The 16,579-nt window shown below is 36.1% G+C and overlaps 1 protein-coding gene and 2 non-coding genes across 3 annotated transcripts in view; 2 read left to right on the forward strand and 1 right to left on the reverse strand.

Annotated features, from left to right (window-relative positions):
• LOC137389641 (protein IWS1 homolog) overlaps positions 1–16,579 on the reverse strand; it is a 185,136-nt gene that overhangs the window by 112,390 nt on the left and 56,167 nt on the right. The gene's annotated exons all lie outside the window — the stretch shown is intronic.
• On the forward strand, positions 7,156–7,239 carry Trnad-guc (transfer RNA aspartic acid (anticodon GUC)). The gene is given in 2 exon segments: positions 7,156–7,192; positions 7,205–7,239. It is a non-coding gene; the product is annotated as a tRNA-Asp (tRNA).
• Positions 10,680–10,763, forward strand: Trnad-guc (transfer RNA aspartic acid (anticodon GUC)). Its single transcript is given in 2 exon segments — positions 10,680–10,716; positions 10,729–10,763. It is a non-coding gene; the product is annotated as a tRNA-Asp (tRNA).

The raw sequence follows: 16,579 nt of genomic DNA on the forward strand, positions 1-16,579 counted from the left end.
CAGGTTTAGATAACGGAAAACACAAATGATTGACAACATCAGCTACAAAAAACACATTTTTACATATTTTGACATCAAAATTATGGCAGATAGAGTACATGCAGCAAGAAATCTATGTTAGTATAGTGGTGAGTATCCCCGCCTGTCATGCGAAGCAGCTCGCGGGAGACCGGGGTTCAATTCCCCGACACGGAGAGTTTTGTAAAACTATTATTTTAAGAAACAGACTTACCTTTCCATATAAAATAAAACTTGTATCTCAATGATTTTTTATTAATATTCAAAAATATTGCTGTAAATACGCCTCAAACTTACTCATGCGCAACTTGAAAATCTCTCTTTATGAAAAAGCTCACACCTAGTAATTGTTAGATCTAGCAGAGAGTGGTTTCGATCCACCGACCTCTGGGTTATGGGCCCAGCACGCTTCCACTGCACCACTCTGCTTTACATTCAAGTGTTCATCAGCCGTGTGAAGGCAATGATACACATTTTACGAACATGCCAAGCTAATCGAATTCTCCAAAGGCGAAAGAAAATGATCGACTTAGCAATAACTTTGGAAAGATTCATCGAAAGGGTTGATTTAAAGAGATTATATTTTAATGGTTAGCATTATATAGAATTTGGTAATAAAAGTACGACTTGCTAGAGGGGTGTGGGATGAGCTAAAGAATGGTGAGATATGTTTATTTTCGTTGTTTCCGGAAATTATGTTAATATGAAGATCGGCTAAACTTTTTGCCATTAAGATATTTGACTTTGTATGATTTAGCTTAAGTTCTTAATGATTAATACGCGAACAGCTAACATAGATTGTCTCTCATTTGTTCCGTTTAAAATAATACCTTTGCGTTGACCTATTTTGTTTTTTTAAACTTCAGGTTTAGATAACGGAAAACACAAATGATTGACAACATCAGTTACAAAACACATATTTTTACATATTTTGACATCAAAATTATGGCAGATAGAGTACATGCAGCAAGAAATCCGTGTTAGTATAGTGGTGAGTATCCCCGCCTGTCATGCGAAGCAGCTCGCGGGAGACCGGGGTTCAATTCCCGACACGGAGAGTTTTGCAAAACTATTATTTTAAGAAACAGACTTACCTTTCCATATAAAATAAAACTTGTATCTAAATGATTTTTCCGTAACGTTCAAAAATATTGCTGTAAATACGCCTCAAACTTACTCATGCGCAACTTGAAAATCTCTCTTTTTGAAAAAGCTCACACCTAGTAATTGCTAGATCTAGCAGAGTGGTTTCGATCCACCGACCTCTGGGTTATGGGCCCAGCACGCTTCCACTGCACCACTCTGCTTTACATTCAAGTCTTCATCAGCCGTGTGAAGGCAATAATACACATTTTACGAACACGCCAAGCTAATCGAATTCTCCAAAGGCGAAAGAAAATGATCGACTTAGCAATAACTTTGGAAAGATTCATCGAAAGGGTTGATTTAAAGAGATTATATTTTAATGGTTAGCATTATATAGAATTTGGTAATAAAAGTACGACTTGCTAGAGGGGTGTGGGATGAGCTAAAGAATGGTGAGATATGTTTATTTTCGTTGTTTCCGGAAATTATGTTAATATGAAGATCGGCTAAACTTTTTGCCATTAAGATATTTGACTTTGTATGATTTAGCTTAAGTTCTTAATGATTAATACGCGAACAGCTAACATAGATTGTCTCTCATTTGTTCCGTTTAAAATAATACCTTTGCGTTGACCTATTTTGTTTTTTTAAACTTCAGGTTTAGATAACGGAAAACACAAATGATTGACAACATCAGCTACAAAAAACACATTTTTACATATTTTGACATCAAAATTATGGCAGATAGAGTACATGCAGCAAGAAATCTATGTTAGTATAGTGGTGAGTATACCCGCCTGTTATGCGAAGCAGCTCGTGGGAGACCGGGGTTCAATTCCCCGACACGGAGAGTTTTGTAAAACTATTATTTTAAGAAACAGACTTACCTTTCCATATAAAATAAAACTTGTATCTCAATGATTTTTTATTAATATTCAAAAATATTGCTGTAAATACGCCTCAAACTTACTCATGCGCAACTTGAAAATCTCTCTTTATGAAAAAGCTCACACCTAGTAATTGTTAGATCTAGCAGAGAGTGGTTTCGATCCACCGACCTCTGGGTTATGGGCCCAGCACGCTTCCACTGCGCCACTCTGCTTTACATTCAAGTGTTCATCAGCCGTGTGAAGGCAATGATACACATTTTACGAACATGCCAAGCTAATCGAATTCTCCAAAGGCGAAAGAAAATGATCGACTTAGCAATAACTTTGGAAAGATTCATCGAAAGGGTTGATTTAAAGAGATTATATTTTAATGGTTAGCATTATATAGAATTTGGTAATAAAAGTACGACTTGCTAGAGGGGTGTGGGATGAGCTAAAGAATGGTGAGATATGTTTATTTTCGTTGTTTCCGGAAATTATGTTAATATGAAGATCGGCTAAACTTTTTGCCATTAAGATATTTGACTTTGTATGATTTAGCTTAAGTTCTTAATGATTAATACGCGAACAGCTAACATAGATTGTCTCTCATTTGTTCCGTTTAAAATAATACCTTTGCGTTGACCTACTTTGTTTTTTTAAACTTCAGGTTTAGATAACGGAAAACACAAATGATTGACAACATCAGCTACAAAAAACACATATTTTTACATATTTTGACATCAAAATTATGGCAGATAGAGTACATGCAGCAAGAAATCCGTGTTAGTATAGTGGTGAGTATCCCCGCCTGTCATGCGAAGCAGCTCGCGGGAGACCGGGGTTCAATTCCCGACACGGAGAGTTTTGCAAAACTATTATTTTAAGAAACAGACTTACCTTTCTATATAAAATAAAACTTGTATCTAAATGATTTTTCCTTAACGTTCAAAAATATTGCTGTAAATACGCCTCAAACTTACTCATGCGCAACTTGAAAATCTCTCTTTTTGAAAAAGCTCACACCTAGTAATTGCTAGATCTAGCAGAGAGTGGTTTCGATCCACCGACCTCTGGGTTATGGGCCCAGCACGCTTCCACTGCACCACTCTGCTTTACATTCAAGTCTTCATCAGCCGTGTGAAGGCAATAATACACATTTTACGAACACGCCAAGCTAATCGAATTCTCCAAAGGCGAAAGAAAATGATCGACTTAGCAATAACTTTGGAAAGATTCATCGAAAGGGTTGATTTAAAGAGATTATATTTTAATGGTTAGCATTATATAGAATTTGGTAATAAAAGTACGACTTGCTAGAGGGGTGTGGGATGAGCTAAAGAATGGTGAGATATGTTTATTTTCGTTGTTTCCGGAAATTATGTTAATATGAAGATCGGCTAAACTTTTTGCCATTAAGATATTTGACTTTGTATGATTTAGCTTAAGTTCTTAATGATTAATACGCGAACAGCTAACATAGATTGTCTCTCATTTGTTCCGTTTAAAATAATACCTTTGTGTTGACCTATTTTGTTTTTTTTAAACTTCAGGTTTAGATAACGGAAAACACAAATGATTGACAACATCAGCTACAAAAAACACATTTTTACATATTTTGACATCAAAATTATGGCAGATAGAGTACATGCAGCAAGAAATCTATGTTAGTATAGTGGTGAGTATCCCCGCCTATCATGCGAAGCAGCTCGCGGGAGACCGGGGTTCAATTCCCCGACACGGAGAGTTTTGTAAAACTATTATTTTAAGAAACAGACTTACCTTTCCATATAAATTAAAACTTGTATCTCAATGATTTTTTATTAATATTCAAAAATATTGCTGTAAATACGCCTCAAACTTACTCATGCGCAACTTGAAAATCTCTCTTTTTGAAAAAGCTCACACCTAGTAATTGTTAGATCTAGCAGAGAGTGGTTTCGATCCACCGACCTCTGGGTTATGGGCCCAGCACGCTTCCACTGCGCCACTCTGCTTTACATTCAAGTCTTCATCAGCCGTGTGAAGGCAATGATACACATTTTACGAACATGCCAAGCTAATCGAATTCTCCAAAGGCGAAAGAAAATGATCGACTTAGCAATAACTTTGGAAAGATTCATCGAAAGGGTTGATTTAAAGAGATTATATTTTAATGGTTAGCATTATATAGAATTTGCTAATAAAAGTACGACTTGCTAGAGGGGTGTGGGATGAGCTAAAGAATGGTGAGATATGTTTATTTTCGTTGTTTCCGGAAATTATGTTAATATGAAGATCGGCTAAACTTTTTGCCATTAAGATATTTGACTTTGTATGATTTAGCTTAAGTTCTTAATGATTAATACGCGAACAGCTAACATAGATTGTCTCTCATTTGTTCCGTTTAAAATAATACCTTTGTGTTGACCTATTTTGTTTTTTTAAACTTCAGGTTTAGATAACGGAAAACACAAATGATTGACAACATCAGCTACAAAAAACACATTTTTACATATTTTGACATCAAAATTATGGCAGATAGAGTACATGCAGCAAGAAATCTATGTTAGTATAGTGGTGAGTATCCCCGCCTGTCATGCGAAGCAGCTCGCGGGAGACCGGGGTTCAATTCCCCGACACGGAGAGTTTTGTAAAACTATTATTTTAAGAAACAGACTTACCTTTCCATATAAAATAAAACTTGTATCTCAATGATTTTTTATTAATATTCAAAAATATTGCTGTAAATACGCCTCAAACTTACTCATGCGCAACTTGAAAATCTCTCTTTATGAAAAAGCTCACACCTAATAATTATTAGATCTAGCAGAGAGTGGTTTCGATCCACCGACCTCTGGGTTATGGACCCAGCACGCTTCCACTGCGCCACTCTGCTTTACATTCAAGTGTTCATCAGCCGTGTGAAGGCAATGATACACATTTTACGAACATGCCAAGCTAATCGAATTCTCCAAAGGCGAAAGAAAATGATCGACTTAGCAATAACTTTGGAAAGATTCATCGAAAGGGTTGATTTAAAGAGATTATATTTTAATGGTTAGCATTATATAGAATTTGGTAATAAAAGTACGACTTGCTAGAGGGGTGTGGGATGAGCTAAAGAATGGTGAGATATGTTTATTTTCGTTGTTTCCGGAAATTATGTTAATATGAAGATCGGCTAAACTTTTTGCCATTAAGATATTTGACTTTGTATGATTTAGCTTAAGTTCTTAATGATTAATACGCGAACAGCTAACATAGATTGTCTCTCATTTGTTCCGTTTAAAATAATACCTTTGCGTTGACCTATTTTGTTTTTTTAAACTTCAGGTTTAGATAACGGAAAACACAAATGATTGACAACATCAGCTACAAAAAACACATTTTTACATATTTTGACATCAAAATTATGGCAGATAGAGTACATGCAGCAAGAAATCTATGTTAGTATAGTGGTGAGTATCCCCGCCTGTCATGCGAAGCAGCTCGCGGGAGACCGGGGTTCAATTCCCCGACACGGAGAGTTTTGTAAAACTATTATTTTAAGAAACAGACTTACCTTTCCATATAAAATAAAACTTGTATCTAAATGATTTTTCCTTAACGTTCAAAAATATTGCTGTAAATACGCCTCAAACTTACTCATGCGCAACTTGAAAATCTCTCTTTATGAAAAAGCTCACACCTAATAATTATTAGATCTAGCAGAGAGTGGTTTCGATCCACCGACCTCTGGGTTATGGACCCAGCACGCTTCCACTGCGCCACTCTGCTTTACATTCAAGTGTTCATCAGCCGTGTGAAGGCAATGATACACATTTTACGAACATGCCAAGCTAATCGAATTCTCCAAAGGCGAAAGAAAATGATCGACTTAGCAATAACTTTGGAAAGATTCATCGAAAGGGTTGATTTAAAGAGATTATATTTTAATGGTTAGCATTATATAGAATTTGGTAATAAAAGTACGACTTGCTAGAGGGGTGTGGGATGAGCTAAAGAATGGTGAGATATGTTTATTTTCGTTGTTTCCGGAAATTATGTTAATATGAAGATCGGCTAAACTTTTTGCCATTAAGATATTTGACTTTGTATGATTTAGCTTAAGTTCTTAATGATTAATACGCGAACAGCTAACATAGATTGTCTCTCATTTGTTCCGTTTAAAATAATACCTTTGCGTTGACCTATTTTGTTTTTTTAAACTTCAGGTTTAGATAACGGAAAACACAAATGATTGACAACATCAGCTACAAAACACATATTTTTACATATTTTGACATCAAAATTATGGCAGATAGAGTACATGCAGCAAGAAATCCGTGTTAGTATAGTGGTGAGTATCCCCGCCTGTCATGCGAAGCAGCTCGCGGGAGACCGGGGTTCAATTCCCGACACGGAGAGTTTTGCAAAACTATTATTTTAAGAAACAGACTTACCTTTCCATATAAAATAAAACTTGTATCTAAATGATTTTTCCTTAACGTTCAAAAATATTGCTGTAAATACGCCTCAAACTTACTCATGCGCAACTTGAAAATCTCTCTTTTTGAAAAAGCTCACACCTAGTAATTGCTAGATCTAGCAGAGTGGTTTCGATCCACCGACCTCTGGGTTATGGGCCCAGCACGCTTCCACTGCACCACTCTGCTTTACATTCAAGTCTTCATCAGCCGTGTGAAGGCAATAATACACATTTTACGAACACGCCAAGCTAATCGAATTCTCCAAAGGCGAAAGAAAATGATCGACTTAGCAATAACTTTGGAAAGATTCATCGAAAGGGTTGATTTAAAGAGATTATATTTTAATGGTTAGCATTATATAGAATTTGGTAATAAAAGTACGACTTGCTAGAGGTGTGTGGGATGAGCTAAAGAATGGTGAGATATGTTTATTTTCGTTGTTTCCGGAAATTATGTTAATATGAAGATCGGCTAAACTTTTTGCCATTAAGATATTTGACTTTGTATGATTTAGCTTAAGTTCTTAATGATTAATACGCGAACAGCTAACATAGATTGTCTCTCATTTGTTCCGTTTAAAATAATACCTTTGCGTTGACCTATTTTGTTTTTTTAAACTTCAGGCTTAGATAACGGAAAACACAAATGATTGACAACATCAGCTACAAAACACATATTTTTACATATTTTGACATCAAAATTATGGCAGATAGAGTACATGCAGCAAGAAATCCGTGTTAGTATAGTGGTGAGTATCCCCGCCTGTCATGCGAAGCAGCTCGCGGGAGACCGGGGTTCAATTCCCCGACACGGAGAGTTTTGTAAAACTATTATTTTAAGAAACAGACTTACCTTTCCATATAAATTAAAACTTGTATCTCAATGATTTTTTATTAATATTCAAAAATATTGCTGTAAATACGCCTCAAACTTACTCATGCGCAACTTGAAAATCTCTCTTTTTGAAAAAGCTCACACCTAGTAATTGCTAGATCTAGCAGAGAGTGGTTTCGATCCACCGACCTCTGGGTTATGGGCCCAGCACGCTTCCACTGCACCACTCTGCTTTACATTCAAGTCTTCATCAGCCGTGTGAAGGCAATGATACACATTTTACGAACATGCCAAGCTAATCGAATTCTCCAAAGGCGAAAGAAAATGATCGACTTAGCAATAACTTTGGAAAGATTCATCGAAAGGGTTGATTTAAAGAGATTATATTTTAATGGTTAGCATTATATAGAATTTGCTAATAAAAGTACGACTTGCTGGAGGGGTGTGGGATGAGCTAAAGAATGGTGAGATATGTTTATTTTCGTTGTTTCCGGAAATTATGTTAATATGAAGATCGGCTAAACTTTTTGCCATTAAGATATTTGACTTTGTATGATTTAGCTTAAGTTCTTAATGATTAATACGCGAACAGCTAACATAGATTGTCTCTCATTTGTTCCGTTTAAAATAATACCTTTGTGTTGACCTATTTTGTTTTTTTAAACTTCAGGTTTAGATAACGGAAAACACAAATGATTGACAACATCAGCTACAAAAAACACATTTTTACATATTTTGACATCAAAATTATGGCAGATAGAGTACATGCAGCAAGAAATCTATGTTAGTATAGTGGTGAGTATCCCCGCCTGTCATGCGAAGCAGCTCGCGGGAGACCGGGGTTCAATTCCCCGACACGGAGAGTTTTGTAAAACTATTATTTTAAGAAACAGACTTACCTTTCCATATAAAATAAAACTTGTATCTCAATGATTTTTTATTAATATTCAAAAATATTGCTGTAAATACGCCTCAAACTTACTCATGCGCAACTTGAAAATCTCTCTTTATGAAAAAGCTCACACCTAATAATTATTAGATCTAGCAGAGAGTGGTTTCGATCCACCGACCTCTGGGTTATGGGCCCAGCACGCTTCCACTGCGCCACTCTGCTTTACATTCAAGTGTTCATCAGCCGTGTGAAGGCAATGATACACATTTTACGAACATGCCAAGCTAATCGAATTCTCCAAAGGCGAAAGAAAATGATCGACTTAGCAATAACTTTGGAAAGATTCATCGAAAGGGTTGATTTAAAGAGATTATATTTTAATGGTTAGCATTATATAGAATTTGGTAATAAAAGTACGACTTGCTAGAGGGGTGTGGGATGAGCTAAAGAATGGTGAGATATGTTTATTTTCGTTGTTTCCGGAAATTATGTTAATATGAAGATCGGCTAAACTTTTTGCCATTAAGATATTTGACTTTGTATGATTTAGCTTAAGTTCTTAATGATTAATACGCGAACAGCTAACATAGATTGTCTCTCATTTGTTCCGTTTAAAATAATACCTTTGCGTTGACCTATTTTGTTTTTTTAAACTTCAGGTTTAGATAACGGAAAACACAAATGATTGACAACATCAGCTACAAAACACATATTTTTACATATTTTGACATCAAAATTATGGCAGATAGAGTACATGCAGCAAGAAATCCGTGTTAGTATAGTGGTGAGTATCCCCGCCTATCATGCGAAGCAGCTCGTGGGAGACCGGGGTTCAATTCCCCGACACGGAGAGTTTTGTAAAACTATTATTTTAAGAAACAGACTTACCTTTCCATATAAAATAAAACTTGTATCTCAATGATTTTTTCTTAACATTCAAAAATATTGCTGTAAATACGCCTCAAACTTACTCATGCGCAACTTGAAAATCTCTCTTTTTGAAAAAGCTCACACCTAGTAATTGTTAGATCTAGCAGAGAGTGGTTTCGATCCACCGACCTCTGGGTTATGGGCCCAGCACGCTTGCACTGCGCCACTCTGCTTTACATTCAAGTCTTCATCAGCCGTGTGAAGGCAATGATACACATTTTACGAACATGCCAAGCTAATCGAATTCTCCAAAGGCGAAAGAAAATGATCGACTTAGCAATAACTTTGGAAAGATTCATCGAAAGGGTTGATTTAAAGAGATTATATTTTAATGGTTAGCATTATATAGAATTTGGTAATAAAAGTACGACTTGCTAGAGGGGTGTGGGATGAGCTAAAGAATGGTGAGATATGTTTATTTTCGTTGTTTCCGGAAATTATGTTAATATGAAGATCGGCTAAACTTTTTGCCATTAAGATATTTGACTTTGTATGATTTAGCTTAAGTTCTTAATGATTAATACGCGAACAGCTAACATAGATTGTCTCTCATTTGTTCCGTTTAAAATAATACCTTTGCGTTGACCTATTTTGTTTTTTTAAACTTCAGGTTTAGATAACGGAAAACACAAATGATTGACAACATCAGCTACAAAACACATATTTTTACATATTTTGACATCAAAATTATGGCAGATAGAGTACATGCAGCAAGAAATCCGTGTTAGTATAGTGGTGAGTATCCCCGCCTATCATGCGAAGCAGCTCGTGGGAGACCGGGGTTCAATTCCCCGACACGGAGAGTTTTGTAAAACTATTATTTTAAGAAACAGACTTACCTTTCCATATAAAATAAAACTTGTATCTCAATGATTTTTTCTTAACATTCAAAAATATTGCTGTAAATACGCCTCAAACTTACTCATGCGCAACTTGAAAATCTCTCTTTTTGAAAAAGCTCACACCTAGTAATTGTTAGATCTAGCAGAGAGTGGTTTCGATCCACCGACCTCTGGGTTATGGGCCCAGCACGCTTGCACTGCGCCACTCTGCTTTACATTCAAGTCTTCATCAGCCGTGTGAAGGCAATGATACACATTTTACGAACATGCCAAGCTAATCGAATTCTCCAAAGGCGAAAGAAAATGATCGACTTAGCAATAACTTTGGAAAGATTCATCGAAAGGGTTGATTTAAAGAGATTATATTTTAATGGTTAGCATTATATAGAATTTGGTAGTAAAAGTACGACTGGCTGGAGGTGTGTGGGATCAGCTAAAGAATGGTGAGATATGTTTATTTTCGTTGGTTCCGGAAATTATGTTAATATGAAGATCGGCTAAACTTTTTGCCATTAAGATATTTGACTTTGTATGATTTAGCTTAAGTTCTTAATGATTAATACGCGAACAGCTAACATAGATTGTCTCTCATTTGTTCCGTTTAAAATAATACTTTTGCGTTGACCTATTTTGTTTTTTTAAACTTCAGGTTTAGATAACGGAAAACACAAATGATTGACAACATCAGCTACAAAACACATATTTTTACATATTTTGACATCAAAATTATGGCAGATAGAGTACATGCAGCAAGAAATCCGTGTTAGTATAGTGGTGAGTATCCCCGCCTGTCATGCGAAGCAGCTCGCGGGAGACCGGGGTTCAATTCCCCGACACGGAGAGTTTTGTAAAACTATTATTTTAAGAAACAGACTTACCTTTCCATATAAAATAAAACTTGTATCTCAATGATTTTCCTTAACGTTCAAAAATATTGCTGTAAATACGCCTCAAACTTACTCATGCGCAACTTGAAAATCTCTCTTTTTGAAAAAGCTCACACCTAGTAATTGCTAGATCTAGCAGAGAGTGGTTTCGATCCACCGACCTCTGGGTTATGGGCCCAGCACGCTTCCACTGCACCACTCTGCTTTACATTCAAGTCTTCATCAGCCGTGTGAAGGCAATAATACACATTTTACGAACACGCCAAGCTAATCGAATTCTCCAAAGGCGAAAGAAAATGATCTACTTAGCAAAAACTTTGGAAAGATTCATCGAAAGGGTTGACTTAAAGGGATTATATTTTAATGGTTAGCATTAGAATTTGCTAATAAAAGTACGACTTGCTGGAGGTGTGTGGGATGAGCTAAAGAATGGTGAGATATGTTTATTTTCGTTGTTTCCGGAAATTATGTTAATATGAAGATCGGCTAAACTTTTTGCCATTAAGATATTTGACTTTGTATGATTTAGCTTAAGTTCTTAATGATTAATACGCGAACAGCTAACATAGATTGTCTCTCATTTGTTCCGTTTAAAATAATACCTTTGCGTTGACCTATTTTGTTTTTTTAAACTTCAGGTTTAGATAACGGAAAACACAAATGATTGACAACATCAGCTACAAAAAACACATATTTTTACATATTTTGACATCAAAATTATGGCAAATAGAGTACATGCAGCAAGAAATCCGTGTTAGTATAGTGGTGAGTATCCCCGCCTGTTATGCGAAGCAGCTCGTGGGAGACCGGGGTTCAATTCCCCGACACGGAGAGTTTTGTAAAACTATTATTTTAAGAAACAGACTTACCTTTCCATATAAAATAAAACTTGTATCTCAATGATTTTTTCTTAACATTCAAAAATATTGCTGTAAATACGCCTCAAACTTACTCATGCGCAACTTGAAAATCTCTCTTTTTGAAAAAGCTCACACCTAGTAATTGTTAGATCTAGCAGAGAGTGGTTTCGATCCACCGACCTCTGGGTTATGGGCCCAGCACGCTTCCACTGCGCCACTCTGCTTTACATTCAAGTCTTCATCAGCCGTGTGAAGGCAATGATACACATTTTACGAACATGCCAAGCTAATCGAATTCTCCAAAGGCGAAAGAAAATGATCGACTTAGCAATAACTTTGGAAAGATTCATCGAAAGGGTTGATTTAAAGAGATTATATTTTAATGGTTAGCATTATATAGAATTTGGTAGTAAAAGTACGACTGGCTGGAGGTGTGTGGGATCAGCTAAAGAATGGTGAGATATGTTTATTTTCGTTGTTTCCGGAAATTATGTTAATATGAAGATCGGCTAAACTTTTTGCCATTAAGATATTTGACTTTGTATGATTTAGCTTAAGTTCTTAATGATTAATACGCGAACAGCTAACATAGATTGTCTCTCATTTGTTCCGTTTAAAATAATACCTTTGCGTTGACCTATTTTGTTTTTTTTAAACTTCAGGTTTAGATAACGGAAAACACAAATGATTGACAACATCAGCTACAAAAAACACATTTTTACATATTTTGACATCAAAATTATGGCAGATAGAGTACATGCAGCAAGAAATCCGTGTTAGTATAGTGGTGAGTATCCCCGCCTGTCATGCGAAGCAGCTCGTGGGAGACCGGGGTTCAATTCCCCGACACGGAGAGTTTTGTAAAACTATTATTTTAAGAAACAGACTTACCTTTCCATATAAAATAAAACTTGTATCTCAATGATTTTTTCTTAACATTCAAAAATATTGCTGTAAATACGCCTCAAACTTACTCATGCACAACTTGAAAATCTCTCTTTTTGAAAAAGCTCATACCTAGTAATTGCTAGATCTAGCAGAGTGGTTTCGATCCACCGACCTCTGGGTTATGGGCCCAGCACGCTTCCACTGCACCACTCTGCTTTACATTCAAGTCTTCATCAGCCGTGTGAAGGCAATAATACACATTTTACGAACACGCCAAGCTAATCGAATTCTCCAAAGGCGAAAGAAAATGATCGACTTAGCAATAACTTTGGAAAGATTCATCGAAAGGGTTGACTTAAAGGGATTATATTTTAATGGTTAGCATTAGAATTTGCTAATAAAAGTACGACTTGCTGGAGGTGTGTGGGATGAGCTAAAGAATGGTGAGATATGTTTGTTTTCGTTGTTTCCGGAAATTATGTTAATATGAAGATCGGCTAAACTTTTTGCCATTAAGATATTTGACTTTGTATGATTTAGCTTAAGTTCTTAATGATTAATACGCGAACAGCTAACATAGATTGTCTCTCATTTGTTCCGTTTAAAATAATACCTTTGCGTTGACCTATTTTGTTTTTTTAAACTTCAGGTTTAGATAACGGAAAACACAAATGATTGACAACATCAGCTACAAAACACATATTTTTACATATTTTGACATCAAAATTATGGCAGATAGAGTACATGCAGCAAGAAATCCGTGTTAGTATAGTGGTGAGTATCCCCGCCTGATATGCGAAGCAGCTCGCGGGAGACTGGGGTTCAGTTCCCCGACACGGAGAGTTTTGCAAAACTATTATTTTAAGAAACAGACTTACCTTTCCATATAAAACAAAACTTGTATCTCAATGATTTTTCCTTAACATTCAAAAATATTGCTGTAAATACGCCTCAAACTTACTCATGCGCAACTTGAAAATCTCTCTTTTTGAAAAAGCTCACACCTAGTAATTGTTAGATCTAGCAGAGAGTGGTTTCGATCCACCGACCTCTGGGTTATGGGCCCAGCACGCTTCCACTGCACCACTCTGCTTTACATTCAAGTGTTCATCAGCCGTGTGAAGGTAATGATACACATTTTACGAACACGCCAAGCTAATCGAATTCTCCAAAGGCGAAAGAAAATGATCGACTTAGCAATAACTTTGGAAAGATTCATCGAAAGGGTTGATTTAAAGAGATTATATTTTAATGGTTAGCATTATATAGAATTTGCTAATAAAAGTACGACTTGCTGGAGGTGTGTGGGATGAGCTAAAGAATGGTGAGATATGTTTATTTTCGTTGTTTCCGGAAATTATGTTAATATGAAGATCGGCTAAACTTTTTGCCATTAAGATATTTGACTTTGTATGATTTAGCTTAAGTTCTTAATGATTAATACGCGAACAGCTAACATAGATTGTCTCTCATTTGTTCCGTTTAAAATAATACCTTTGTGTTGACCTATTTTGTTTTTTTAAACTTCAGGTTTAGATAACGGAAAACACAAATGATTGACAACATCAGCTACAAAAAACACATTTTTACATATTTTGACATCAAAATTATGGCAGATAGAGTACATGCAGCAAGAAATCTATGTTAGTATAGTGGTGAGTATCCCCGCCTGTCATGCGAAGCAGCTCGCGGGAGACCGGGGTTCAATTCCCCGACACGGAGAGTTTTGTAAAACTATTATTTTAAGAAACAGACTTACCTTTCCATATAAAATAAAACTTGTATCTCAATGATTTTTTATTAATATTCAAAAATATTGCTGTAAATACGCCTCAAACTTACTCATGCGCAACTTGAAAATCTCTCTTTATGAAAAAGCTCACACCTAATAATTATTAGATCTAGCAGAGAGTGGTTTCGATCCACCGACCTCTGGGTTATGGGCCCAGCACGCTTCCACTGCGCCACTCTGCTTTACATTCAAGTGTTCATCAGCCGTGTGAAGGCAATGATACACATTTTACGAACATGCCAAGCTAATCGAATTCTCCAAAGGCGAAAGAAAATGATCGACTTAGCAATAACTTTGGAAAGATTCATCGAAAGGGTTGATTTAAAGAGATTATATTTTAATGGTTAGCATTATATAGAATTTGGTAATAAAAGTACGACTTGCTAGAGGGGTGTGGGATGAGCTAAAGAATGGTGAGATATGTTTATTTTCGTTGTTTCCGGAAATTATGTTAATATGAAGATCGGCTAAACTTTTTGCCATTAAGATATTTGACTTTGTATGATTTAGCTTAAGTTCTTAATGATTAATACGCGAACAGCTAACATAGATTGTCTCTCATTTGTTCCGTTTAAAATAATACCTTTGCGTTGACCTATTTTGTTTTTTTAAACTTCAGGTTTAGATAACGGAAAACACAAATGATTGACAACATCAGCTACAAAACACATATTTTTACATATTTTGACATCAAAATTATGGCAGATAGAGTACATGCAGCAAGAAATCCGTGTTAGTATAGTGGTGAGTATCCCCGCCTATCATGCGAAGCAGCTCGTGGGAGACCGGGGTTCAATTCCCCGACACGGAGAGTTTTGTAAAACTATTATTTTAAGAAACAGACTTACCTTTCCATATAAAATAAAACTTGTATCTCAATGATTTTTTCTTAACATTCAAAAATATTGCTGTAAATACGCCTCAAACTTACTCATGCGCAACTTGAAAATCTCTCTTTTTGAAAAAGCTCACACCTAGTAATTGTTAGATCTAGCAGAGAGTGGTTTCGATCCACCGACCTCTGGGTTATGGGCCCAGCACGCTTGCACTGCGCCACTCTGCTTTACATTCAAGTCTTCATCAGCCGTGTGAAGGCAATGATACACATTTTACGAACATGCCAAGCTAATCGAATTCTCCAAAGGCGAAAGAAAATGATCGACTTAGCAATAACTTTGGAAAGATTCATCGAAAGGGTTGATTTAAAGAGATTATATTTTAATGGTTAGCATTATATAGAATTTGGTAGTAAAAGTACGACTGGCTGGAGGTGTGTGGGATCAGCTAAAGAATGGTGAGATATGTTTATTTTCGTTGGTTCCAGAAATTATGTTAATATGAAGATCGGCTAAACTTTTTGCCATTAAGATATTTGACTTTGTATGATTTAGCTTAAGTTCTTAATGATTAATACGCGAACAGCTAACATAGATTGTCTCTCATTTGTTCCGTTTAAAATAATACTTTTGCGTTGACCTATTTTGTTTTTTTAAACTTCAGGTTTAGATAACGGAAAACACAAATGATTGACAACATCAGCTACAAAACACATATTTTTACATATTTTGACATCAAAATTATGGCAGATAGAGTACATGCAGCAAGAAATCCGTGTTAGTATAGTGGTGAGTATCCCAGCCTGTCATGCGAAGCAGCTCGCGGGAGACCGGGGTTCAATTCCCCGACACGGAGAGTTTTGTAAAACTATTATTTTAAGAAACAGACTTACCTTTCCATATAAAATAAAACTTGTATCTCAATGATTTTCCTTAACGTTCAAAAATATTGCTGTAAATACGCCTCAAACTTACTCATGCGCAACTTGAAAATCTCTCTTTTTGAAAAAGCTCACACCTAGTAATTGCTAGATCTAGCAGAGAGTGGTTTCGATCCACCGACCTCTGGGTTATGGGCCCAGCACGCTTCCACTGCACCACTCTGCTTTACATTCAAGTCTTCATCAGCCGTGTGAAGGCAATAATACACATTTTACGAACACGCCAAGCTAATCGAATTCTCCAAAGGCGAAAGAAAATGATCTACTTAGCAAAAACTTTGGAAAGATTCATCGAAAGGGTTGACTTAAAGGGATTATATTTTAATGGTTAGCATTAGAATTTGCTAATAAAAGTACGACTTGCTGGAGGTGTGTGGGATGAGCTAAAGAATGGTGAGATATGTTTATTTTCGTTGTTTCCGGAAATTATGTTAATATGAAGATCGGCTAAAC

The sequence above is a fragment of the Watersipora subatra genome, chromosome 3 (assembly GCF_963576615.1).
Source record: "Watersipora subatra chromosome 3, tzWatSuba1.1, whole genome shotgun sequence".
Classification (NCBI taxonomy): domain Eukaryota; kingdom Metazoa; phylum Bryozoa; class Gymnolaemata; order Cheilostomatida; family Watersiporidae; genus Watersipora; species Watersipora subatra.